This window comes from Hylobates moloch, unplaced genomic scaffold (assembly GCF_009828535.3).
Source record: "Hylobates moloch isolate HMO894 unplaced genomic scaffold, HMol_V3 SCAFFOLD_13, whole genome shotgun sequence".
In the NCBI taxonomy this organism is placed as follows: domain Eukaryota; kingdom Metazoa; phylum Chordata; class Mammalia; order Primates; family Hylobatidae; genus Hylobates; species Hylobates moloch.
In genome coordinates this window covers 33,529,401-33,556,535 of record NW_026652288.1, presented here as the reverse complement: position 1 = coordinate 33,556,535, position 27,135 = coordinate 33,529,401, and the positions used below count along the sequence as shown (strand labels likewise).

General features: G+C 40.7%; 1 pseudogene; it reads left to right on the top strand.

The window, feature by feature from the left end:
• The first annotated feature begins 387 nt into the window (after nucleotides 1-387).
• On the top strand, nucleotides 388-22,237 carry LOC116480028 (putative RNA-binding protein Luc7-like 2; annotated as a pseudogene).
• Nucleotides 22,238-27,135: the final 4,898 nt, after the last annotated feature.

The following is a 27,135-nucleotide window of genomic DNA, read 5'->3' as shown; positions in this document are numbered from 1 at the left end:
TCTGCACACTGTTACTGTGGCTGGAGATTCCCCAACTTTATAAGACTGACCTCACTGCTCACGAGTGAAACTGAAAATGCCAGACACTCACTTCCCAGATTCCCCCTCAGACTTTGGGAAGGTGGTTTGAAGAAGCAGGGATTGCAAAGAAGCTATTCTGGTGAGAGTAACAGCAGGCATGGAAGCTGCAATTGGCTTCCAGAGGCGGCAGCAGGTGTGAGTCTATCAGTAGCACCCATCGTTCAACATTGGTATGGTAGTATTAGGTTGGTGCAAAAGTAATTGCGGTTTTGGCCATTGCTTTCAATTGTCCATCGCTTTCAATGGCCAAAACTGCAATTACTTTTGCACCAACCTAATAACACGATCTTCACAGGCTGTGTTCTGATGCACGATGTGAGCACTGTGCTGGCCACAGAACCTCCAAGCCTGGATTTCCAGCCTTATCAGAGATTCTGTGAGTCACCACCATATTTCAGCAAATCCCCTTTCTGCTTCAATTAATAAGAGTTGGTTTCTTTTGCTTGTAACTGAAAACCATGACTGATGCTTACTGGTTCTGGAGGAAGTAAGATTTTATAATTCTCAAATCTTGTAAGGACTAAACTTTCAACATCTTCAGTCGGAACAACCTTTGTTCATTCTCTTCATTACTTCATTGATTTTGTTCATTCAGTCATTCAGTCATTTAGTTTTTCATTCATTCATTCATTCATTCATTCATTCAGCAAATACTTACTGAACCTTTACTCTGTGCCAATTGGCAAAAACAGACATGGTCCCTCCTCTCATGTACATGTAGTTTAGTAGGCAATAATCACACAAATAAATGTAATGGTACAACTGTGATAACTCTTCAGGAAAGAGCCATATTATAGGGAGAATTAAACATCATCGAATCCAGGGAAGACTTCTTTGAGCAAACGATGACTGAGCTGGAATACGAAAAAAAAGTGAAAATTAGCTATCTGACAGGGCAGGAGAGAAAGATGTTTCAGACAAAGGAAATAGTATGAGCAAAGGCTCTATGGCAAGTTGAGCAAAGTGTCTTTGAGGAACTGAAAGAAATTTACTATGGCTACAAATAAGAGAGCAGAGGGAAGCACGCTGTGAAGAAACAAGTTTGTGGAGTCGGTGGAGACCATAACACGGCAAGCTTTGTAGCCCGTATTAAGGATGTTTTCCTTTATCTAAAAGAAGTAATAAATCATGGTAGTATTTTAAGTGGTAGCTGAGGAGGTGGGAGAAATGTAACATGCTCTGGCTGCATGTAAAATGTTTTGGAGAGGAGCAAGAGTAAATAAAGGGAGGCTGGTCAGGGGATCCCAGTAGCCCAAGCAAGAGGTGATGAAGCCTGGACTCAGAAGCAACAGTAAGTGGCAGATGAGAGGATGGATAGGAATGATATTTGGAAGTTAACATTATCAGGATTTGTGGTTGATCAAGTGTGGAAAGTGAAAGAGACAGAATGGATGCAGTCACCATTCACCAAAATAGGAAAACACCAGAAAAGGACCAAAAAGGAACAGAACTGTCTTTGGAGAGAATCATGGCTATTTCTTCTAATGTACTACACTCCTCAGCCAATCACCTCAGATTAAACAGATTTTATTTTCAGTGATCAAAAGTAGAATCAGGCTCTGACCTCAAAAATATCTGCCCTCTGCTCACAGATGCCCAGCCTTTTTATAGTAATGAAAGGCCAAAGCCTGAGTCAGCACATTCCACAATTAGAGATAGTGTTGTATTTAGTTTCCTAGAGCTGACAATGTTGCCACAAACCAGGGAGATTAAAACAAGAGAAATGTATCCTTTCACAATTCTGAAGACCAGAAGTCCAAAATCAGAGTGTCAGTAGGGCCATGTCCCCTCCAAAAGCTCTCAGAGTGAATCTCTTTCGGCCTCTTCCAGCTTCTGGTGGCTCCTGGTGTTCCTTGGCTTCTGGTGGCATAACTCTAATCTGCCTCCTTCTTCACATGGCCTTCTTTCTGTATGTCTCTGTGTCTCCTCCTTTCTCATCTCTTATATGAACAGTCATTGAATTTAGGGCCCATCCTGAAGCCAGAGTGATCTCATCTTGAAATTCTTAATCTCATTACATCTGTAAAACCTTATTTTGAATTGAAGTCATATTCACAAGTACTAGGGGTTAGGATTTGGACTTATCTTTTGGGGACCACTATTCAACCCACTACAGATGTAAAATGTTAACAGGTTGCTTAGATACACGTAGATGAGTTTTAGCTGAAACAGCATTTCTCAGAGTGTGTAAGACAAACATTAGTTCCTCAAGATGCTCAAAAAAAAAATTGTTACCATGGTCAAAGTTTGGAAAACACTGAACACTCTATACCCTTCTTATGATTCCTAATTTACATACACACGTTAAAGTTTCTGAAAAGTCCTGCAGTAATGGAACCCATTCAAGTTGCTCAACCCAGAACTTTACGATCTTATTTGATGCATAACTTTTTCCTTTTGGTGACAAAGCACCTGCCCACTGACATCTGAAACACTGTCCGAGGGCCATACTCACAGATATGCTAAGATACCATCAGTTAGCAATCAGTGATACATAGTTTGGGGTTCTGGATTTTTCTCAGTTTTGGTGAGGAAGAAAAATGAAAGAAGGTCTTAAACATTGAAGGCTGGGGAGGGAATGACCACTGGATTCAGAAGGGAGTGAGTGCTGGGATTGACTGGGCAGAATGTTAGCAAATAACAGAAAGGTACGATTGGTGGCTCAAAAGAAATTTTGCTCAAAGAATTTTTTGTTCACCTCACACTGTGAGGAGACAACACAAGCTGGGAAACAGGTTTTTGGTTGATTGCTTGGATTTTTTATTTGTTGGGGTTTTATTTTTAAGTCAAGTAAAAGCACGTACAGGCAACTTTGTGATTTATAGTCGTTTTTGTTTTGTATTTTCTCAAGCATGATGATTTCCTTGTAAAAGGGCATGTTTCCCATGGGTTTTATTAATCAAAGTGCCACTGTAACTACATTTCTGTCATCCTGAATTCCCCCTGTAGTTGCTGTGAAAAGCAGTCATATTTTTCCCCTTTGTTTCTCCATTACTGAATAAATGTAACAGAGCAATGTCTTGGTCAATGAGAATCCTGATGCTTCATGAGCTATAAACCTATCCGTGAGCTATAAACCTATATATCCCTGCCTTGCAGCTGATGTGAGCAAGCAAGCCCAAGCTATCAGGAGATCTGGTCACTCCCCAAGCAGCCAAGATCAGACTGGGGGCCAAGGTTCCAGAGAAAACGCAATTCTCTCATCCACCATGATTCCTTCCTTGGCCCCTTCATATGGGGCTGTGGCTCCACCTCCTGTGCTGTGCATTGTCTGGGCAAAAAGGACACAGAAGATCTCTAAGCCTCTGGTATCATTTCTTCTTTTGCCACACCAAAGCTAGGGCTTAACTTCCTTTTTCTGGGCTTACTGCCAACTATCTGGGAAGAAAAATGTGTGTTCTTCACTCTTCATTTGCTAAGACCTTCTTTCTTCTCCTTAGTGGGCCAGCTGACTGAGCCGGCAGTCAACGGATGGAGGTACAGGCCCCTCCACTATTCTTTACGCACTCTGGATTTTAGCCAGCACTGCTGGGCATTAAGGTCTGTGTTGTATCACGTGGGCAGATCCTTCATGAATGGTTTGGTGGTGTTCACGCAGTCATAAATGAGTTCTTGCTCTTTTAGTTCCTGGGAAAACTCATTGCTAAAAAGAACCTGGCCCCTCCCTCCTCTCTCTCTTGCCTCCTTTCTTGACATGTGATCTGCACATGTCAAGAGTAGAAGTTTCCTGAGTCCCATGCCAGAGCGGATGCTGGCACCATGCTTCTTGCACAGCCTGCAGAACATGAGCCAAATCAACCTGTTTTCTTTATAAATTATCCGGCTTGGGGTATTTCTTTTTCTTTTTTTTTTTTTGAGACGGAGTCTCGCTCTGTCGCCCAGGCTGGAGTGCAGTGGCGCAATCTCGGCTCACTGCAAGCTCCGCCTCCTGGGTTCACGCCATTCTCCTGCCTCAGCCTCTCTGAGTAGCTGGGACTACAGGCGCCCATCACCACGCCCGGCTAATTTTTTTGTATTTTTAGTAGAGACGGGGTTTCACCATGGTCTCGATCTCCTGACCTCGTGATCCGCCCGCCTCGGCCTCCCAAAGTGCTGGGATTATAAGCGTGAGCCACCGCGCCCAGCCCTGGGGTATTTCTTTATAGCAACATAAAAGGACTAAGACATGTGTGTCCCAGCAAGCTTAAATACGCTATGTCAGGGTTTCCCAGTGTGGAGGTCTTGTACCATTGCAGAGACACAAGCTAATTGTATTTGATACAAGAATAAACATATTTTATGAGTTATAAATTCATCTTATGTGCATTGGGCTGCTGGGGCAGGGGGAGGGAACAACCAGCACACAAAGTCTGTGATTCCATGAATGTGATTGTTTGGAATAGGCCTAAATTTTTAAAGTAAATTTAAAGTTTGTATTTAATGAAAAACATTAATAATAATACAGGTGGTACATCTCTGGGTTAGTTTTTGCCCGACTGAGATTCAGGAAGGACCACAACACCGTATCCTAGTGGCCACCACAGAATCTTAGCCTGAGAGGCACGTTAGTGGCAGCCCACAGAGCAGGACTCCCTTCTCCAACCTGCTTTGACAAATGGATTCTACCCTGAGTTCAATCTCTGTCAATGTAGGAGAAATGCTGGGGGAGAGACTTTTCCATCACAGACAAATCCTTATTGAAGAAGGATTGGCAATGCTCTTTTTTTAAGAAAAAAAAATTAAAAATAAGCCAAATTACCCTAAAGCAGGAGCCAAGGTTGACAAATATCAGGTCCTAGGGAAAAACAGCAAAATATTTCATTTCAGAAGTTGTAACCTCAGAGAGTAACAATAACAATCCAATGATTCAAATTCATAGAATGTTTGCTTCAGAACACTTCGGAGCAACTTAGAATATCCACAGTGCCCAATTGTCCATGAACAGAATAGCCCTTGCCTCTTCCTTTAACATCTCTACTTTGTTTTTTCCTGAATGTATCCCCCAACACACACACACACACTTTGCATATGTGCTATATGTGCTGTCGCTCAGGGGCTCTGAGGACAGCAGGAACAATGGCCTCCTTCCTGTTTGTCCCCAACTATCCCCACAGGCCCCAGGCTCTCCCCACCTGTAGATTTTTCCACCCTGCTGTCAGTGTGAGCCTCCTTTAAAACAAACAACACTTTCAGCTGATCGTAAGGTCAAGAGATCGAGACCATCCTGGCCAACAAGGTGAAACCCCATCTCTACTAAAAACACAAAAATTAGCTGGGCATGGTGGCTTGTGCCTGTAGTCCCAGCTACTCAGGAGGCTGAGGCAGGAGAATCGCTTGAACCCAGAAGGCAGAAGTTGCAGTGAGCTGAGATTGCGCCACTGCACTCCAGCCTGGCGACAGAACGAGACTCCATCTCAAAAAAAAAAAAAAAAAAAAGCATTACTCATGTACGCCCACAGGAAACTTTTGATGGATTTTTGTTACCCAAAGGGCAAAGTTATTTATCTATTCACTGAACATTTATTAAATGTGTAGCATTTGCCAGACAATGCTAAGCAGCCTCCTCACTGCTTAGACCTACTTGGTAAAGGGTAAGTATCAGTGTAGAAGCGACTTGGAGTTGAGTAGAACTTGATGCCTAAGAGGCTACTCGGCACTTGTTGAGAATATTCTTCTTGTTCTTACCTTCCCGGAAAATTTCTATGCAACTTTCAAAAAACAATTTATCTGTCCTATGACACCTTTTTGAATTCATCAGATTATGTGTTATCTTCCCCAACAATATATTAGCCACTCAAAAACAAGAACTTTGCATTCTCATCTATATATTCCAGTATCTAGAACATAGTGAGCATGAACTTATTTCCTGAATATGTAAAGTGCTAAAAGAATATAATGCAATCCAAAACTCAACAAATACTTTAGTAACTAAACATTGTGTGGGGTTAGTCCTTCCTGCTATATGATCACATCAATTTTGAAGTAATCATATTTGCCCAGGTAAAACAAAAAAAGGAGGCCAGGGGTTGAGCTCAGGATAGACATAAAAATGGGATCAAAGGAAAAGCCATGAGTTTGGAAAAAGCAAACACACTCAGTCAGAAGGGATGTGTTAAACACTTACACAAGGGAGCGTACAAAGAAGCACATCTTCCCTGAGGATGTAGCAGCTCAGTCATTTGGACATTCATTCAAACATTAAATGATGTTTTATGCAATGTTCACTAATTATAATTACTTCAACATTGTGTTCAACAGACTATTAGGAAACTTCTAATTCATTTATTCCATTAAAAGAAAAACTTTAGACAAATTAAATTTATACAGTTTAATAGAGCAAAAAACAATTCATGAATCAGGCAGCCACCAGAACCAGAAGTTCAGAGCAACTACAGGGCTACCACATGGTCCAATAACATTAAGGGACAGAAAAAAGAAGGTGACCTATGGAAAACAAAAGCAAGGTACAGAAACAGCCAGGTTGGTTATAGCCAGGTGTTTGCCTTATTTGAACCTGGTGTGAACAGTTGGCTATCTGTAATTGGCTGAAACTTGGCTACTTGTTACAAAAGAGGTTACAGTCTGTTTGCACATCAAGTTATGTTACAGCCCACTATGTATGCAGAAACCATTAAGCCAAATTTAAAATACAAAAGGAGGTAGCTTTGAACCAAACTTCATATCTTATTAATTCATTTAATGTTTGATCATGTACCTTCTTTGAGTCTTGATCTAGATGCTGGAAATAGAGGTGACTCAGAGACAGACAAGGTCCCTACTATTAATACTTTGGAGTTCACATAATCTTATGAGTAGCTGTGAACAGATATCTAAACAAGGCTAGTATCTAAAACTAGAGAGAAGGTGTGGTGGAGTGGAGAAGGGAAGAAAGAAAAAGGAAGGGAAATACTCGATAACCATGAACACTATGCGCAGAATTGAAACAGAGAAAGTGAAAGGGAGCGACCAGTAGCTATTTTTCTTTTCTTTTTTTTTTTTTTTTTGAGATGGAGTCTCACTCCGTCACCCAGGCTGGAGTGCAGTGGCGCGATCTCGGCTCACTGCAAGCTCCGCCTCCGGGGTTCACGCCATTCTCCTGCCTCAGCCTCTCCGAGTAGCTGGGACTACAGGCACCCGCCACCATGCCTGGCTAATTTTTTTGTATTTTTAGTAGAGATGGGGTTTCACCGTGGTCTTGATCTCCTGACCTCGTGATCCGCCCGCCTCGGCCTCCCAAAGTGCTGGGATTACAAGCGTGAGCCACCGCGCCCGGCCGCCGGTAGCTATTTTTCATGGATCATCAAGGAGGGGCTCGCTAAGGTCTGAGTGACAATAAGGAGCAGCCAAGGGTGATCCTCAGCATTCCATGGAATACCTAGCACAGGACTGTAATTCCTAAAATAAAAATAAAAAGCACAATTTAACAACAAAACATATACAAAGAGAAAAACATAAAGTTGCTTCAATATCTAATGACCAGCCAAGCTTGGTGACTCAGGCCTGTAATCCCAGCACTTTGGGAGGCCAAGGCAGGCAGATCACTTGAGGTCAGGAGTTCAAGACCAGCCTGGCCAACATGGCGAAACCCGTCTGTACTAAAAATACAAAAATTAGCTGGGCATGGTGGTGCACGCCTATAATCCCAGCTACTCGGGAGGCTGAGGCAGGAGAATCCCTGGAACCCAAGAGGCAGAGGTTGCAGTGAGCCGAGATCACACAACTGCACTCCAGCCTGGGTGACAAAGTGAGACTCTTTATCTCAAAAAAAAAAAAAATTTTATGACTATAATTTCAGACTTCATTTGAAATTCCAAATTAAAAATCTCATTGCTTAGTGATGTAAAAATTTTAATTGAAAAAAATTCTACAATGAGCATTGTAAAACAATGAAAAAAAGGGTAAAGAATCTTTTATGTTATTTAAAGTAACCTAGTCTGGCCAAAATATGCTACCTTGAAAGAAAACCATAACTTAAACCTTGAAATGTTTATTTCCCTACCATTCTCTCAATCTGCAAAAAATTGAAACTTCCTTTTGGACTGATTACCAGCAGCCTACTGAAATCCTGATCCAAGACTAAAGTGAACAATTACAAATCCCAGCCAAGTATGTAGAACCCCAGGCTTTCTTCATAGATGAGGACATCTGGTGAGCTTACATTGTCTCATCAATCATCACAACATCTATCAGACTACAAAAATCATGATAGATAAAGTTTCCAATTCCATAAATAGATAATCAGAAGCACTGAATAGCCAAGTTAATGGTTGACTTATAATCGCTGATTAAGGCACTGGCAAATCCTTGAAGAAAATCCAGGCACTGAGCCACAACCCTCTATTTCACCCTATATACCCAGAGCTTTGCTCTAAATACAAATAAGACTGCATTAGACATAACTCCAGTGTGCTCCGCTCTTTGCTTTGTTCCAAGCAAGATGTTGTACAAATGGGATAGTGAGGGTTACAGAGAGTTGGGTCTATGTTGTTCTTTCACCATTCTGGACATTTTGGTGCAATAAAATCAATTAAATTGAAATGCCACAGGATCTCTGTAGCTCAGTTTCATATGTTTTTAACAACCTCCATTCATAGAAGTCATTTTCCTGCAAATGTAGGAAGACAAGATTGGGTTAACTTCAAAGGAACTTAAAGCAGTAAATGCAGAGTGCTGAATTTCTTATTACAAACAAGCTCTAAACCTAGACCATGAGTGATGGAGGACTTGGGAATACAAAGCTGGAAACTGGAGGATGAGAAATTAAAAGCAAGATCAGTAACAACTTGGAAATTAGCTAAATTCAAGATGTTCAGAAACTTGGCTAAAAAGGCTGAGAGTACAATCATGTATCCGCAGAAACATGGGTCCCATAAGTCAAAAGAACATGAGTCAAAACCCTGTGGATTAGTCATGAGTTGAGGACCTCATGAAGTCTGGAGTGTCAGAAATCCAAACAGCACACCTTAGTACTAGCAACAAGGAGTCTTGGAAATGGAGGTGACAGCTATCTCAAACAGTTTCATAAATATGTCCCATAGGAACAGTTGTCTCATTATTTATATTTTGTCTTAAAATAACTTGAGAATTTTTGCTAAAAGGTGACAAAATGAATGCACATTTACTTAGTTCCTCTGCCAGAAACTCACTGAAATGAATAACAATCACCAAAAACAAGGCCAGAGAACCATCACCCATGGTGAAACTAGAGAATAGTGAAAATGGCATAAAAGACACCATAATGAATATCTGTTCATGCCAAAATTCAGGCCAAGGTAAACAAAGATGCGTGGAAACCAACATCTGACTCCACACCCCATAGGAAGGATGTAAATTTCCCTAACAAAAAGCAAGAGCCCTAAAGTGCCCACACCAAAATTCTATGGATGTGAAAATGGGAGCAGGAGTTGTGAACAGTCAGTAGGAGGAGCTACAACGATCAACTCAACAAATATTTATTGAACAACTGTACATGCTAAGAGAAGTGGCTATAAGACAGGGAAATGAAATCATGCTTCTTTTTTTCTATCTTACTATCTATTCATTAAAAATCCTTGAGATGAGGAGAGACAATAAATGGAAGTCTGTACATTTGCTTGGCAAAATTAAATGAACTCTAATCAGCAAACAAAAGGTCTTGAAACGGAGTCCCAGGGTTCCCACTCACCCAGACTCCTGCCAGAGTGAACCACAGACCTAAAGTGCGAAATGGACAGAAGCTGAGGGGTCATGGGCTGCAGAACAGAGGATCCATCATATGTAATTACAAAGAATGTGAAGACATGACACCTAAAATAAGATTCCTTATTTTGTCCCTCTGTCCCTCAAACACATGAAGGACTAAACAGAGTTTAACTTTCCACCTTAGAGTCTGGTAGCACAATTTTAAAATTTGTGAATCTATCTGGAGAGGAATATATTCAATGGAAAGACAATTCCACTATCCACTTCTTGAGTAAATAACAGGCCAGACAGAAGTGCCTGCATTCAGACAGACAGAATTAATAAGATGAAGTTTCAAACACGGCACCTGTGCAGAGTTCATACCAAAACAAAAACAAAGAAAAAAAGAGGAGGAGGTGGTGGAAGGCAAAAAAAAAAGACTCCACTAAATAGGAGATAAAGACTATATATTGCAAGAACAGTTATTCCAAGAACAGTGCCTCATAATACAGAACTCATTTATAGATTAGAGCTTCTCAAAGTACTGGAAAAATCAGAGAGGACAAAAACTTTACAAAAATTGACATCAAAGAAGAGATTCAGATTCATGATGCACTTGGAATTGGTGGGTTCTTGGTCTCACTGACTTCAAGAATGAAGCCGTGGACCCTCGCAGTGAGTGTTACAGTTCTCAAAGATGGTGTGTCCGGAGTTTGTTCCTTCAGATGTTCAGATGTGTCCAGAGTTTCTTCCTTCTGGTGGGTTCGTGGTCTCGCTGGCTTCAGGAGCGAAGCTGCAGACCTTCGCGGTGAGTGTTACAGCTCTTAAAGGCAGCGTGTCTGGAGTTGTTCGTTCCTCCCATCTGGAGTTGTTTGTCCCTCCAGGTGGGTTCGTGGTCTTGCTGGCTTCAGGAGTGAAGCTGCAGACCTTTCTGGTGAGTGTTACAGCTCTTAAAGGCGACACGGACCCAAAAAGTGAGCAGCAGCAAGATTTATTGCGAAGAGCGAAAGAACAAGGCTTCCACAGTGTGGAAAGGGACCTGCGGGTTGCCACTGCTGGCTCCGGCAGCCTGCTTTTATTCTCTTATCTGACCTCACCCACATCCTGCTGATTGGTCCATTTTACAGAGAGCTGATTGGTCCATTTTGACAGGGTGCTGATGGGTGCATTTACAATCCCTGAGCTAGACACAGAGTGCTGATTGGTGCATTTACAATCCTCTAGCTAGACATAAAAGTTCTCCAAGTCCCCACTAGATTAGCTAGACACAGAGCACTGATTGGTGCGTTTACAAACCTTGAGCTAGACACAGAGAACTGATTGGTGTATTTACAAATGTTGAGCTCGACACAAAGTGCTGATTGGTGCATTTACAATCCTCCAGCTAGACATAAAAGTTCTCCAAGTCCCCACCCGACTCAGGAGCCCAGCTGGCTTAGCCTAGTGGATCCTGTGCTGGGGCCGTAGGCGGAGCTGCCCACCAGTCCCACGCAGTGCGCCTGCACTCCTCAGCCCTTAGGTGGTCAATGGGACTGGGTGCCATGGAGCAGGGGGTGGTGCCCGTCGGGGAGGCTCGGGCTGCGTGGGAGCCCATGGGGGTGGGGGGACTCGGGCATGGTGGGCTGCAGGTCCCGAGCCCTGCCCCGTGGGGAGGTGGCTAAGGCCCAGCGAGAATTCGAGCGCGGCGTGGGCGGGCCAGCAATGCTGGGGGAGCTGGTGCATCCTCCACAGCTGCTGGCCTGGGTGCTAAGCCCCTCACTGCCAGGGGCCGGGTGGCACCGGCAAGCCACTCTGAGTGCAGGGCCCACAGAGCCCATGCCCACCCAGAACTTTCACTGGCCCGCAAGCGCCGGGCGGCCCTGGTTCCCGCCTGTGCCTCTCCCTCCACACCTCCCTGCAAGCAGAGGGAGTAGGCTCTGGCCTTGGCCAGCCCAGAGAGGGGCTCCCACAGTGCAGCAGCAGGCTGAAGGGCTCCTTGAGCTCGGCCAGAGTGGACGCTGAGGCCGAGGAGGCACCGAGAGCAAGCAAGGGCTGCTAGCATGTTGTCACCTCTCAATGAGATCAACTAAGAGATAAAACAACAGAAGAAAATGAAAAGGAAAAAAAATAAGATTAATAAAAACATTACATTGTGAAAACCACAATGATAGCAGCAAGAAGTCAAAATTAGTAAAAACAGTCAGTGATGTGAGGACTGGGTAGAGGAGAAACAGAATGCAAAAGGAAAAGTAAAATGTATAAAAGTGATTAGCGATAAAAATGATAGGCATGAAATAAAGATAATGGACATCTAACACCTGAATTGCAGTCCTAGAGAAAAAAGTGGTGTCAGTGAAAAGGAAAAAAAAAATAGAGTGATAATAGAAAACCATTTTTCTGAAATAAAAGAAGATAGGAATGCACAGATTGAAAGGGCTCACACTATGCAAGTAAAATTATTAGCAAACCATTGAAACAGAAATATAGTCAAGCTATTGAATGTCAAAGAAGTCTATAAGTAATTAAACAGAAGAAACAGAATCTACAAAAGAAGAAAAAATCAAGCTAAACTCATACTTTTCAGCAATATTAAATGCCAGAAGACAATGGAATAATGTCTACAGATTGAGGGAAAAGAATACATTATTAACATTGAGAATTGTAATGTTCAGCTTTTGTGGTCTATCCTGTAATCAATCTTTGTAAATATTCCATGAACTTTTTAAAAAATACAAAAAGTGCTCTCTAAAGGTACCGTGGAACATTTTTGAATGAGTATATAATACATAGTAAAGGAAATCTTAACATAATTTTTAACAGAAATAGCACAAAACAAATTTTCTCATTATAATCAGTGCAATAAAATTAGAAATCCAAAACAGAGGTAGAAATTAGAAATGCAGATTCTTGCAAATTTTTGAGACAGATTCTTCTATACAACTTGTGGATCAAAGCATGAATCAAAGTGCAACAGCAGAGGAATTAGAAACCATAAGCATGAAGGCAACGCTTACCAAAACCTAAGGGGAAAACTAACACTGCAGGCAAAGAAAATCTATGGGCTGAAACACTTACATGTTACCAAACAAATATGAATAAAACAACTGGGACATTTGAGTTGGAAAATTTAAAAAGTGTACATAAAAACAGTTTAAATCAATTTTAAATGAATGGATACACTCAATAATATGAATGAATTAAAAAATATATGTTGGGCCGGGCGCAGTGGCTCATCCCTGTTATCCCGGCACTTTGGGAGGCTAAGGTGGGTGGATTGACTGACCTCAGGAGTTCGAGACCAGCCTGGGCAACATGGTGAAACCATGTCTCTACTAAAATACAAAAAATTAGCCGGGCATGGTAGCATGCCCCTTAGGCCCAGCTACTCAGGAGGCTGAGGCATGAGAATTGCTTGAACCCGGGAGGTGGAGGTTGCAATGATACAAGATCCTGCCATTGCACTCCAACCTCAGTAACTGAGTGAGACTCTGTCTCAAAAAAAAAAAAAAAATGTTGAGCAAAAGAAGCCAGACACCCCCAACCCCTGCCACCCACCCACACATTATAATGTAACATAATTCCACTTACTAGAAGCTTAAGAACAGTCCATTCTAATTTATGGCCATAGAAATCAGCAGAGGGATTATCTTTTAGGGTGGGGTTAAATGGTGTTAATAGGAAAAAGGCACAAAGGGACTTCTGGAAGTAGTGAACAGCTCTATAACTTGACTTCGGTGGTGATTATAAGGGTAAACGTGAAGGTAAAAATTCATTAGGCTCCACACTTAAGCAGTGTGCGTGTTACGTTGGTAAATGATACTGCAACTTGAGGAAAGACTTTTAATTAAAAAAATAGTAATTAATGAATTGGAAAACAAAAAAGAAGTGATTGATAAATACAAGAGCTAGTCCTGTGGGAGGTGGGGGTGAGATAGGGGGATAAATAAATAAACTAAATATGCCACTATGCTACCAAAGATCTGTAAAAAGAGATAAAACACAAATACACAAATTTAAGAATGAGAAAGGTAAGTGATAACTGATACAAGGAAAACTAAGATAATTTTAAAGTGCATATATTTTCTTTCTAAAAATGTCGAAACCCTCAAAAAATTAGAAAAATAAAAAACTAAAACAAAAACACGAAAGAAATTCCAAACAAGAATTTGTGTGTATGTGTTTGAATAAATACATACACAAACAAGTCAAACACGCAAGAACCCAAATTTCTGCCATAAATTTCCAGAAGAAAAGAGGCAAAATGCTGCTATGGTGTGGCATGGTGCAGTGGGACCTTTAGTCCACATCACAAGAGGTGCGAGGGGGTTCAGATGCAAGATAGGTTGAGAAGTTACACTAATAGCCCCAGTTCACAGAGAAGTGAACTGAGTGACTGAGAAGACGACATTCCCTGGAAAGACTTGAACAAACTAATTCTGAGGGGAAGAAGCCCTGGCCAACTTTCTCTAGGCTCCCAGTGAGGTGGGAGGAATGCAGCTACCATCTCCACAGGCCAGGTGAAACGCAGACAGGGAAGGTGTATTTATTACTCCCACCCAGACTTAATTATCCCCAGCAAGGAACAAGGATCCAGCAGGGTTGAAAACAGATGAGAAAATTAATGAAATGAGATCGTCTGAGGGAACAGTAAGCCAGGGGAGAGAAGGAACACTGCAAGGCCCCAGGCAAGTTCTCTTCACCCCTCACACCCCACCTAAGGCCAGAAAACAAGTAGTACCTAAGGTTGCCAGAGTTCGCTAATAAAATCACAGGATGTCCAGTTGCATTTGGACACACTTATACTAAAAAAGGATTCACTGTTTTTCTGAAATTCAATTTTAAGTCACACGAGTAGCCTCAATTCACAGAGAAGTGGACTGAGTGACTGCAAGACGACAGTATCATGACAGGGTATCTGTCTACCCTAATAAGACCAGAAACTGAGAGATGGCCTTATTGTTTCCCGTTTGTGATCAGAGACAGTGGGAAAGGCTTTGGGGAAGAGAGGGGTGGGTGAAAATGTGGATACAGGGGGTCCTCCTCTCTTACAGAAACTCTAAGGTATCATTAGAAAATAATAATAAAATGAGATAAAATTTTAAAATGGATGGCCTAATAATAAAATAAAATAAAACTTAAAAACAGGATGGCCTTAGACCTCTCCGCAGAAATATTCACTACCAGAAGATATTAACAATATATGCAAAGTTCTGAGGGAATGTGAAAATCAAGAACCTATCCAGGAAGAGGTTGATTAATTATAATGTTCTCAACATGAAAGAACTCAGCGAGTTCAGCACCCACAAGACTTTCTTGCAAATCCCCCTGAACAGTGCAAGCAAGGCGACTGAGATGAATAAAGAAGGCTTGCTAAAAGGATGACTGGTAAGTATTGAAAATATTAAATTATGGTAATACAGCTAAAGCAAACTGGAAATTATGAGTAAAGAATAGAAATTAAGCAAAATAAATATAACTTAAAACAACATAAAGCTAATAGAAAATGAGGTAAAAAGGAATTATTTAAATGTTATCAATCAATTCCAGCTATAAGTTGAGTAAAAAGTAAGTAAAAGTAAATGTAATAAATCGAACCTTCCTGTCATCATGCCATTGTTTTTCTTGAACAATATGGGGATCTTTTAAAAATTAATACTTTACAAAAACAAAACTTTACCTAAATTTCTAAATTGCCTACAGTTTCAGTTATTTATTTTATTTTCGTAAAATTAATTTGTTACTTTTTATTTAAAATAAATATAAATAAAATTTAAAAATAAAAATAGAATTTAGTTTGACTCCATGTTTGCAAAATTCATTCCATCTAATATTCTACTTGTTCAATCAACAAATATCATTACTTGAGCATTTACTATGTTCCAGGAATAGTTTTTTATACACACACACAGAAAAACAATACACACACATACAGAAAAACAATACATACACATCAAAAAATATCTGGTATGTCCATCTAATGTTAATGACAGTTATTTTTGAATGAATGATAGAATTTAGAATGTTTCTCTTTTGTTTTTCTTTCTTTTTTTTTTTTGAGACAGAGTCTCACTCTGTCACCCAGGCTGGAGTGCAGTGGCGCAATCTCGGCTCACTGCAAGCTCTGCCTCCCGGGTTCATGCTATTCTCCTGCCTCAGCCTCCCGAGTAGCTAGGACTACAGGCTCCTGCCACCACGCCCCGCTAATTTTTTCTATTTTTAGTAGAGACGAGGTTTCACCGTGTTAGCCAGGATGGTCTTGATCTCCTGGCCTGGCCGCCTCGGCCTCCCAAAGTGCTGGGATTACAGGCGTGAGCCACCACGCCCGGCCTTGTTTTTCTTTCAAACTTGAATTACTTATAAGAAATAATAATCATTTTTATAAAAACAATACATTATCAAAGAAAATGGAGAAAGGAAGAAACAACACTTAATTTTTAAAAGCCAGCATATCATATATCAAAACCTGAAAAGGAATGCACCAAAAAAAACCATGCAAATTTCATTTATAAATGTTAGAAAAAAACAATGAAAATATAAACTAAGAAGGTTAGAGAGTATAGTGAAAGAATTACACAGTACAACAAAATCGCTTCATTCCAAGAATGACAAAATAGTTAATACATATTAATAGATTCATCACAGTAAGCATGAAGGAGATAAATCACATAGTCTTCCTGTGAGATACTAAAAGACATTTTACAAAATGCATCATCTTTTATGGCCCACTCACCTCTCAAAGGTCTCACTTAGTACCATTACCTTGAGGTTTAAGTTCCAACATATGAATTTTGCAGGTATACATGCATTCAAACCATAGATCCTTAGAAGTGAGAAAGATCAAGTACAAGAAGTCAGGATGATGGCTCTCCCTTTTTGTCTCACTCAATGCAAACTGCAATGTCTCTATTGTGATCTACAAGGCCCTATATGCCCTGCACTTCCATCCCCATTAACACTGTGACTTGTCTCCTGCTACCCTTCCTTCCATTCCTCTGTGAGCCACACTCACCTCATTGCTCTTCCTTAAACCTGTCAGGGACATTTGCATCTCACATTCCTTTGCGCTTGCTACCTTGGCCCAGAATTTCCTTTCCACATTACCATCTCATTGCAGATGTCACTACCTTATCTAAAGTTGTCCCATCACACCCCAACACTGCCTATCCCCCTTCCTTGCTGTACTCCATTACACTTAACACAATCTAATGTATACATCTACAGCTGTTTCCTTGCTTATTCTCTATCTCTCCCAGTAGCACGTAAGTTCCTGAGAGCAATGATTTTTGTTTCTTTTGTTTAGTGCTATAACTCCAGCAATTAGAACAGTGCTTTGCACATAGTAGGTGATCAACAAATATTTGCTGAGTGAATGAAGGAGAGAGAGATGAGTAAGGGAAAGAGGGAACAAAGAAATACAGAGAGCCCTAACGGCTTTGCTGAAACTGGGGAAGACCTAGCTTAATTTCAAAATAAGATAACATCCTTTTAATGAAATATATATTTTTACATAAAAGTTTAGCATCCTTCAAAATACCCTATTTTTGAAAAATACGTCCATTAGAAGTGAAGAAATGTCTATATGACATTTAAAAACCTCGCCAGGAATGTTTAATTTTAGTTATTTCACGCTCAGCCCTCATCCATCTCTCTGAGCCATGCCTTAAAAATACTTTTCCCGCTGGGCACGGTGGCTCACGCTTGTAATCCCAGCACTTTGGGAGGCCGAGGCAGGCGGATCACGAGGTCAGGAGATCGAGACCACGGTGAAACCCCGTCTCTACTAAAAATACAAAAAAAAAAAAAAAATTAGCCGGGCGTGGTGGCGGGCACCTGTAGTCCCAGCTACTCAGAGAGGCTGAGGCAGGAGAATGGCATGAACCCAGGAGGCGGAGCTTGCAGTGAGCCGAGATCGCGCCACTGCACTCCAGCCTGGGTGACAGAGCGAGACTCCGTCTCAAAAAAAAAAAAAAAAAAATACTTTTCCCAAGAGTCTCATCTAGTTTTAAATGAAGTACACAAGTTCCAATAAGAGTTAGAACTCAAGAAAAATCTAAACTTAGAGTGTAGAAGTTTTTATTTTAGTTGTTAAAGTATACATCCAATACCATTTTTTTAAATCCAGGTTTATCTAATCCATCCAGTCTAACATGAGGAGATATCCAAAGAATATTCAAATATAGATTTATAAGATTAAATAGCCTAATGAATTTATTTTAAAATTCAAGCCTGTTCCCAAGCAAGAGAAAAAATGTGGTAGATTCACATATGGAAAATATGCAAAAGAGACCACAGTTAACTCAAGTTTAATGATAGTTATCTTCCAGTGTTCTCATAACTGCATGTACATTAAAAGCTGATCCACACGTTTAAGAGCAACACAGAAATAAGCTAACTTTTCCTCATTAGAAGAATGGATAAACTGTGGGCTTTTCATGCAATGGGATAATAAGCACCAGCTAAAAATGAAAGAACTGAAAAGCTAAAACACAATTTCCCTCTTCTCATTCCCTTCTTCTCCTCTCCTCCACTCTTCACTCCCTTCATTTTCCTCTCTAATCCCCACCCTTCTCCTGCTTTTCCTCTTCATTTCCCTTCCATCCCCTTCCCTACTTTTGGATCACATCCCTTCATTCCCTTCTTGGACTATTCAGTGTAAAAGTCATTAGGTGACACCAAGCAGAATGCCCATCTACCCTTCACACTAGTGATAGGAGTCCACACTGTTTGGCATAGGGTGTCAGACTCTGAGCAGGGCAAGGAGAGCTTCAGCCCAGTAGATTCCTATTGATCTTCAAATTCCAATCCAGAAGTCACCTCCTCCAGGAAGTCTTCCTTCATGAACCAAATGCAGGAAGAATTAATTAATATTCCCTGAGCTCCCAGGACATTTTGCACTTGCCTCTAATCATGCACTTTTATTAAAGTGAGTTGTTTAAGCTGGTTCTTTCTGCTGCTGAATGCTGAGTGCTTCAAGAACAGTTAACATATAGAATACATTTATATCTTCAGATCCTATAATGTTTTGAATTTGTAAAATGGAGTTGAATAAGAGAGGAGAAGTTGTGGGGGAAGCATGGTATATGCTTACCACATGGTTGTATATGTCAAAATTTTCCAACTTGTAACTCACGTAACTATATAATATTCAATACACTTTCTCAAATTACTTATATCTCCAGGCAATTATTTGCCCCACTGGACCTTGTGCCCTCAGTGGAGAATCATGGTACAAGAGAGCCTTAGTAACAGGTCCTGGGCTTGGAGGGGTATCACCTGAACCCATTCCACCCCAGTCACCTCGGAAACCAGCAGATCCTCTGGAAAGACAGAAGTTAACATTATAACCAAAAAGAGCATCTCATTAAATCTTCTAACTCTTTAAAAACTGAGCAATCTGTCACAACTAACCCTAAGTGATCAGGAAAGTAACCATTCCTCTTCAGCATCAGTAACAGTTCCTTGGTTTTAAGCAATCCAAACTGACTCTGGATATTTCAGCCATAATCCATGTAAACCCAGGAAGGACAGAAATCAGAGTAGCCCAAGGGATCACTGTCAAAACCACACAGACAATCTTTTTAAGGCAATTCCATTGGAATAACAACTTCCTTCTAACAATGTGTCCCTCCTGTCAAGGCGCAAATTTCCTAGAGAAGTCAGCTAGTCCTAGTTTGGGGCATGAGGCCATGTATGTAAGACACTGCTACTGACAATCCCACTATACCACATGGAAGAGGGAGGCATAGCTCCCCACAGGAAAAAAAAATGAGATGAAGAAAATGAGAACTGGATGAGCAAAAACAGTTTTCTACTGCAACCCTTCTGTTCTGAGCAGACTGCTACAATGTTGCAGCAGTATGAGGACCAAGAGAGTTTGCGACTAGACCATCCTAGGGAATCTACACCTAGGGAAGCTACAGGAGAGGAGGGGATTTCCAAGCAGCACACTGGCCCAGGACACCATCAGCCTAGATAAACAGAGTCCCAGAGCAAACCAGCAACGTCTCCACACATGGAAGGCATCTTGGAAGCAACTGTGTGACATGGACTAGCCCAGGAGCAGAAAGGAGCAAAAGGGCTGATCTGTGAGAACACAGAAGACTTCTTCTGAGAACTCTAAGAAATACATAAAAAGTAGAAAGCTTTAAAAGTGGGCTAAGGTCCACCTGTGAGTCAGGCAACAGCCAACGATCTCATGAAATTCAGGAACTAATGTTGACGCATGTTTGACTAGGAAGACTTCAAGTGTCTCTTAGTTTTTTTTTGTTTTGTTTTTTGTTTTTTTTTTCTGTTCAAGAACAGAGAGGAAGAAAGGGAACTTGATTCCAATGTCACACTTATTTATCCATGGCTCTTATAATAGGGCATTGCATCTAATAAGTCAAGTAGTTCTCCCTATCCAAAAGATTTAGATATTTAAGCGTAACTGACTGCATGAAGAGATCTGCCTCATTCCATGTCTCTCCCTCCTAAAGTATGAAGGAATAAAAATCAGATAATTCTCAAATTCACAATATTTCCTCACCCATACTGCTTATGAATATAATTTTTCAAAGACATGCTACGTCCATAAGTCAACTCAAAAGGATGAATGGGTAGACACTGCTATGAATCACCTACTAACCTCAAGTTCTTGTCTCTCCTCAGCCATGCCCATACACACACACATTTTCCTATCTGCAAAACTTATTCAGGATGATTATCTACAGTAGGATGAAGAGAGAAAAAACATTTAAAAGTTAAAAAACTGCAAAAAGGAAATGAATGAAAAGCAAGAGGTCACCACACGTGCACACATACACACAAACTCAGTTTGCCAAAATCATGGAGGTGTTGGTCACTGGGTTAGAGGATAATGGAATAAACATCAACCTTAGGTCTTTTCTGAACATCGGTTAATTTAGCTTCCTTTTTCTTGTCACCTGGGACCTTCCTGAATCTCCACGTGGCAGACCCCTAACAAAATAGCCCCTACTGGGCAAGCTCTGGGGCAGTAGTGCCAAAGAAGGCTTCCCTCCCCTGCTTTATTCAAGTCCTATCTTATTTTTAGAATGTATAGTAAATAAAATTCTCATATTGCAGATGAGAGGTTGTTCCAAATGAGCCACTGGTAAATGAATGATCCATTGTTTCTTGCTTCCGCCCCAGAACATTTGGGTAGACCAGTTAGAGAATGTGCTTAACATGGTTGTTTCTATAACCAGTCATATCATATACCAACAACCTGTCAAATGTAAGAGAATGTGAATGTTTCTGTGCACTGTTTAATACTAGCTCCATGTTACTGAGAGGATCACATAAACTTCTTTTTTTTTTGAGACGGAGTCTCGCTCTGTCGCCCAGGCTGGAGCGCAGTGGCGCCACCTCGGCTCACTGCAAGCTCCGCCTCCCGGGTTCACGCCATTCTCCTGCCTCAGCCTCCCGAGTAGCTGGGACTACAGGCGCCCGCTACCACGCCCGGCTAATTTTTTGTATTTTTAGTAGAGACGGGGTTTCACCATGTTAGCCAGGATGGTCTCGATCTCCTGACCTCGTGATCCGCCCGTCTCAGCCTCCCAGAGTGCTGGGATTACAGGCGTGAGCCACCATGCCCAGCCCACATTAACTTCTAAAAATATTCTTCTATTTGATCCAGACTTTACTTAATTAGGAATCTTTTGTTCTGGTGAAGACCTTAAACTCCGTTTCAACTCTATATTTAGGTTTCACTGTTTACAAAAACTTAGCTTCTATGTTTGGGGCAGCTAAATATTTGCCATAAGATTATCTCCGCAGATCAGAATGTAGTTTTTCCAGGCTTTAAAAAGATCATGGCTTCCGACATGAATACTTCTGGAAGTTCAGTTCTCAAGCCTTCTAGCTATCACCCTGTGGAACCGTTGAGAACCAAGGAAAGCCAATGGGGGTAAACTGCACCTGGGATTTATTGAAATAAGAGAGAAGCTTGAAGAATTAAAGAGAGTCGTAGCTGAGAAGCAGGAGAAAAGAAACTAGGAACGGCTGAAACGAAGAGAAGCGAGAGAGAGAAGAAAGGGAGAAGCTGAGGAGGTCCCGATCACACAGCAAGAATCCGAAGAGATCCAGGTCCAGAGAGCATCGCAGACATCGAGCTCGCTCCATGTCACGTGAAGGCAAGAGGAGAACTCGATCCCAATCTCGGGAGAAACGCCATCGCCACAGGTCCCGCTCCAGCAGCCGTAACCGCAGCCGTAGCCACCAGAGAAGTCGGCACAGTTCTAGAGAGAGGAGCAGAGAACGATCCAAGAGGAGATCCTCAAAAGAAAGATTCAGAGACCAAGACTTAGCATCATGTGACAGAGACAGGAGTTCAAGAGACAGATCACCTAGTGACAGAGATCGGAAAGATAAGAAGCGGTCCTATGAGAGTGCTAATGGCAGATCAGAAGACAGGAGGAGCTCTGAAGAGCGCGAAGCAGGGGAGATCTAACTAGCTGTGTACACTTCTTCAATCCTTAAGCTTCCTACGGAGTTACGTACTATTGTTTAGTTCACAGCTGTTCAGGGTGACAGTGAGCAGATCCAGACACCAGATCCAGCTAGGCTAGATGTACAGTATCTAACTTGATCTGAACTGAACCTGTTTTCCTTGATGATGCCTAAAACTACATCCATAGTTTCTGGTGAGCCTGTAATACAGTTCTGAAAGTACAGTTTTATATAATAAGATGCTGATCTCTTTATTCTTTCAAGTAAGAGTGATAGTGAACAAATTGTGTTACTTGCCTTGGGATTTTTTTGAACGTTTGTAAAATGCTGTCTTCCCAGTCCAAACAGCTGCAGCTTTGGGCAGTTTTCTTTTAATTCTTCTTCCTCCGACTTTGTATCCCCCTTAATACCTACACTCTCCAATTGTAAGAGAAAGGGGGCAGGGAAGCAATATAGCTTCCATTCTAAGGCTGTATTCCCGTTATGAGTTACTAGCTGATTACAGTTCAGAGCATTGATCCTGGAATATGTGCTGGAGAAATTTAAAATACTGGGGTTTTTTGTTTAATGGTGCCTATTTAGAGTTGGAAGTTCAACAGCTGTTGCGTTACATACTTTTGCTTTTTTATTGAAATTTTGAAATCAAACTTGTCTTGATTTTTCTGTTCTGTTGAATTGCTATGTTCAGGATGTTCTAGGGGGGTGGGGGCAGGGACTCTTCATAATAAGCACTTGTTTTATTTTGTGTGTGTGGAGTATAAAGGCTACACCTTTATTGTAAAAAAATAATAATAAAATGAAAGAAACAATCACCACCACCATTATTAAACTGTAACTTGTCTAGTAAATTGTCACTAGAACTATTTGCTGTGGGCATTTCCTCTGTCCTGTTACGTCATTAACAGTGCCTTACTGTGCAAGGCACCAAAGGACATAAATATGTACTTGCAAAGATTCCAGATGAGCTGTTCATGCGGACCCCTTGCTGACTATATTCCAGCCACTTCAGGGTTGTTTGTAATGACCATTATAGAGAAGGGCTCGACCTGGAGAAGAAACTGAGGTGTTTTTATTCTCATTCAACAAACCCAAATAAAAACAGTGTATGTAACCAAAAAAAAAAAAATGAAAATTAGAATGTAAATGACATAAAAACCTAAGGGTTTCCTCATTCAGAGTTAACAACAAAACAAATAGCAAATCACTGTGTTCATAAGTAGGAAAAAATAATGAAAGATATTCTACAAGTTTTATATTGTTTTGTATTTTTTTTATTGCTGTAGCTTTGAGTACTAAGCAACTTTGGATAATATCTTCAATTAAAGTACATTTAGCCCATGAAAGCACTAACAGTATATGTATTTAAAAGGCAACATTTCATAAGAAACATGCAGTTCCATTAGATGCAGCACATTCTTTGGGACCTTTATGCTTTCCAGCAGGATTTTGAAATAACTGTCGGCCTGTTAGTGCTTGTAGTTTCACCAAATAAGGCTTGGCTGTCTCATAATTATTACTCAGGGGGTTTGATGGACTCATATAGAATTTGTTGTACTCTAACACACACATAAGAATTTCATTTTAAATCATCAATAAATACAAATACAAAATTTTGCATTGTACGATACAAAAAAAAAATCCCTTCTTACAAAGGAATACAAAAGAGACAAGGGTTGCTAGGCAACTGCCTAGCACAGGCCTTAGCATTTAAAGTAACAAACTACACTGCTGCCACCACCTGAAGGGTCTTGCTTTCAGCAACAAAAGCACACTGACAGGAAGGAGTTGAAATACAGCTCAGAACAACCACCATTCTCCCCAAATTGTATGTGAGCATATTTTACCAATTATAATACGTTGATTTACAAAATAAGTAAAATAAACCTCATTTGGAATGCATCCAACTTTTAAAATTCACCTGGATTTATCTTCTGTGTTCTCAAAAAGATGGACTATGCACAAGCTTTTCTTTAAATAGAGCCAATGGTAGGGCAAATGCCTCCAAGGTGAATTTGTCTCCGGTGGCCTTCAACTTTGTCACCTCTCTACAGTGTGCCCTAGACTCCCAGACATCCAATATCTGAGGGTGGTTTTATAGGATTAAATTGTTTCAAAAATACAATGACATCTTGGTGAGAATTAATTCAAGTGTCTGGTGTCCTATAAAATTTCTGCCCCTTAAAAGAGGACAGCTGAGAGAAGAACATGAAGAGGAAACTTCAAAGGGTTGAATTTCAGACAGAACAGCCCCTAGATGAGAACAGAGCTTGCCAGACCACCACCCATGACCCCATCAAAAGCCCAGCACTGCTGACATAAGGATTACAATCCTTCAGATCTACGATGCAGAGGAGTGTATAGTTAAGCACACAGTCTTGAGTTAAGCTTCCTAGTTGAAGTGCTGGTTCTACCACTTACTAACCTTGTGACCTTTAGTGAGATGCTTAAATTGCCTAAGCTTCACTTTCCTCATTTGTAAAAAGGGGATTAAAAAAAAAAACAAAAAAAAAACTTCCCTACCATAATGGTGTTCACATGTTCATTGAAATAACGTATATAAAGGCCTTTGCTTAGTGTTTGGCATGTAATAGATACACAATAATGCTTATATTCTTCATAGTATTATGAAGGTCAATAACAAATAATGCTCCATCTCATTTATTTAACTAAATATTCTCAGGATATTTATTAACTAAATATCTGCTGTAGGAATTTTTTGTTCCAGCATACAACGTAAACATATGCACAATTTAGGAATGAGTGCCACAGAGCAAGAACATAGAAATAGAGTTGGATCGATGTGACAAAAGGCCATTGAATACAGACCTAAACTTTTTATCATCCTGCATTGCCTGGGGCCATGTTATTACAACAACAGAGACATAGATAAATGGCCCAAAAAACAGTATGGTCTGTGTATCTTGATCTTGTCTGAGTTCCTTGTATTCATGCATGGGATTATGTACTCGTAAGTCACCACCACAGAATTTCAGATATTTAAGCTACCATCTAAAGAAAGAATATATGTAGAACCACAAAGAAAATGTCATCTATATAAAATAAAAAAACACACTGGAGCTTGAAGTGTCTCTAAGGGCTCAGCCACAAGATCTCATACACCCTAATTCCAGCTATGTCATTGGAGTGCTTGGTGACACACCTCTGGCTCTCTTGTGCATCACACCAGCTTCCTGCTTCAAGCAGCTTCCTTATGTACTCATAGCTTCTGTTTCATGACATTAACTCTGTGTGCCTCATGATGGCCTCGATGGCCCCTTCTTCACAGTGACTTTTACTCTCTTCCAAGGACAATGATAATGCACACTTTGTTACCTACTTTAAATCCCAAAACAGAGATTCAAACTACAGCCAAAAGACGAGAAGAGCTGCAGCGGGCACTGAGCTGTGCCACCCAGATCCCTTTCAGAAATGAACAGATTTCTGCCCTAGCCCCTGGGAGTGCTGCTGGCAGATAGCCCCCAGCTGTCAGCCCCCTACAGATAGGTTGCTTCAGCTGAAGAAAGCTGCCTCATCCAAGGTCATGTCCCCTTCCAGGGCAGCTGGAACTGACTGAGAAAGAGGATAAAGGCCCAGTCCTCTTGTCCCAACTCAGGACACCTCTGAAGGGTTATCTCAGCTGTAGGACCTGCTGTGGTATCTGCTCAGCCCTGAATTGAGACTACATCGCCATTCAATTTCTCCCTCTACCCACTCCTGCTCCTATCTCTTCCTGCCACTCTCTTCCCCTCCCTTTCCCTCCTCTCTTCTTGCATAGCTGTTTATCTCAACAGCACTCCTGATAAACTTCCTATGCACTGATCTCCCTCGTAGAGTCAGCTTCCCTGGAGCCCAATCAGGGACAGGAGCATGCCCCAGAGGTTTATGCATCATATCATTAAGCCAAGCCATATAGATGGTCACCAACCAGATGAAATACTGGCTACCCTAGATAAAGGTGCCCACTCCTAATTCAATAAGCTATGGCCAGGAAGATATGTTGTAACCCAGAAAACACCATTTTAGGGCAGTACAGGTTCTAGGCTGTGTGCGGCTCCGAGGGGATGGCATTTTGATACGTCTAGTACATTCTTTTATCAATCCCAGACAGATAACCCACAGGTTTGTCTCTTTCTTTCCATCATCTGGAAAGCAATCTGGATCTTTTTCTCTTCAAAGCTAACACCACCTCCTCTGCTTCTTGGAGATCCTGGCCTACGCAAGAACTTGGAGTGAAAACATCTCCTTAATTTTGCTATCTAAAAATATTCACTCTTGAATACTGCTAATCATGACAGGAAAACAGAAAGGAGACATATAAAATAGCAAACATAATTAATACATTAAAAAGAGTTGCTAAAGAGATTTGTTTTAGAAATTCAAGCTTTTGCATTAATTAAAGATATTCCATAACACTTACAATATTTTTTTAAAATCTCTGCCTCCTCACATTAGTAATGACTTTAGCTTTAGTTTTAAGAACAAAGCCTTTATCATTTTCTTAAAAATGATGTGTGCTCATTATAAAAATTAAACTGACATAGAAAAGTCTAACAAAGAAAAAAAGTTATCTAAAATCCTACTTCCCAAAAATAGCCAGAATCAACATTATGTGAATATTATTCTAGTTGACTGTCTGTTCATATATTCAGAAAGGTAGATCAACTTTCATTAAAATTAAATCATTATATAAATGCTATTTTAACTTAAAAATTTCTTTAATTTTATTTAACTACAAAAAAACTGAAGCAAAATTGAAGTGATTCCTGAATATTAAAGGAATATTTCTCCACTGTAAGAATTTCCTAAAAGATCACTCTTAGGTCAAAAGGTGATCATGAAAAGCTATAAGTTGAAATTATTTTAATTACATTTCAACTTAAGATGCTTCCAGTGCACTGGCCACCTGCTGGAAAAAGGTGAGGAAGGAAGCAGATCACATCACCTTCCCCCACCCTCCCCACACTTTGACTCCGGTTATATCATTATTTT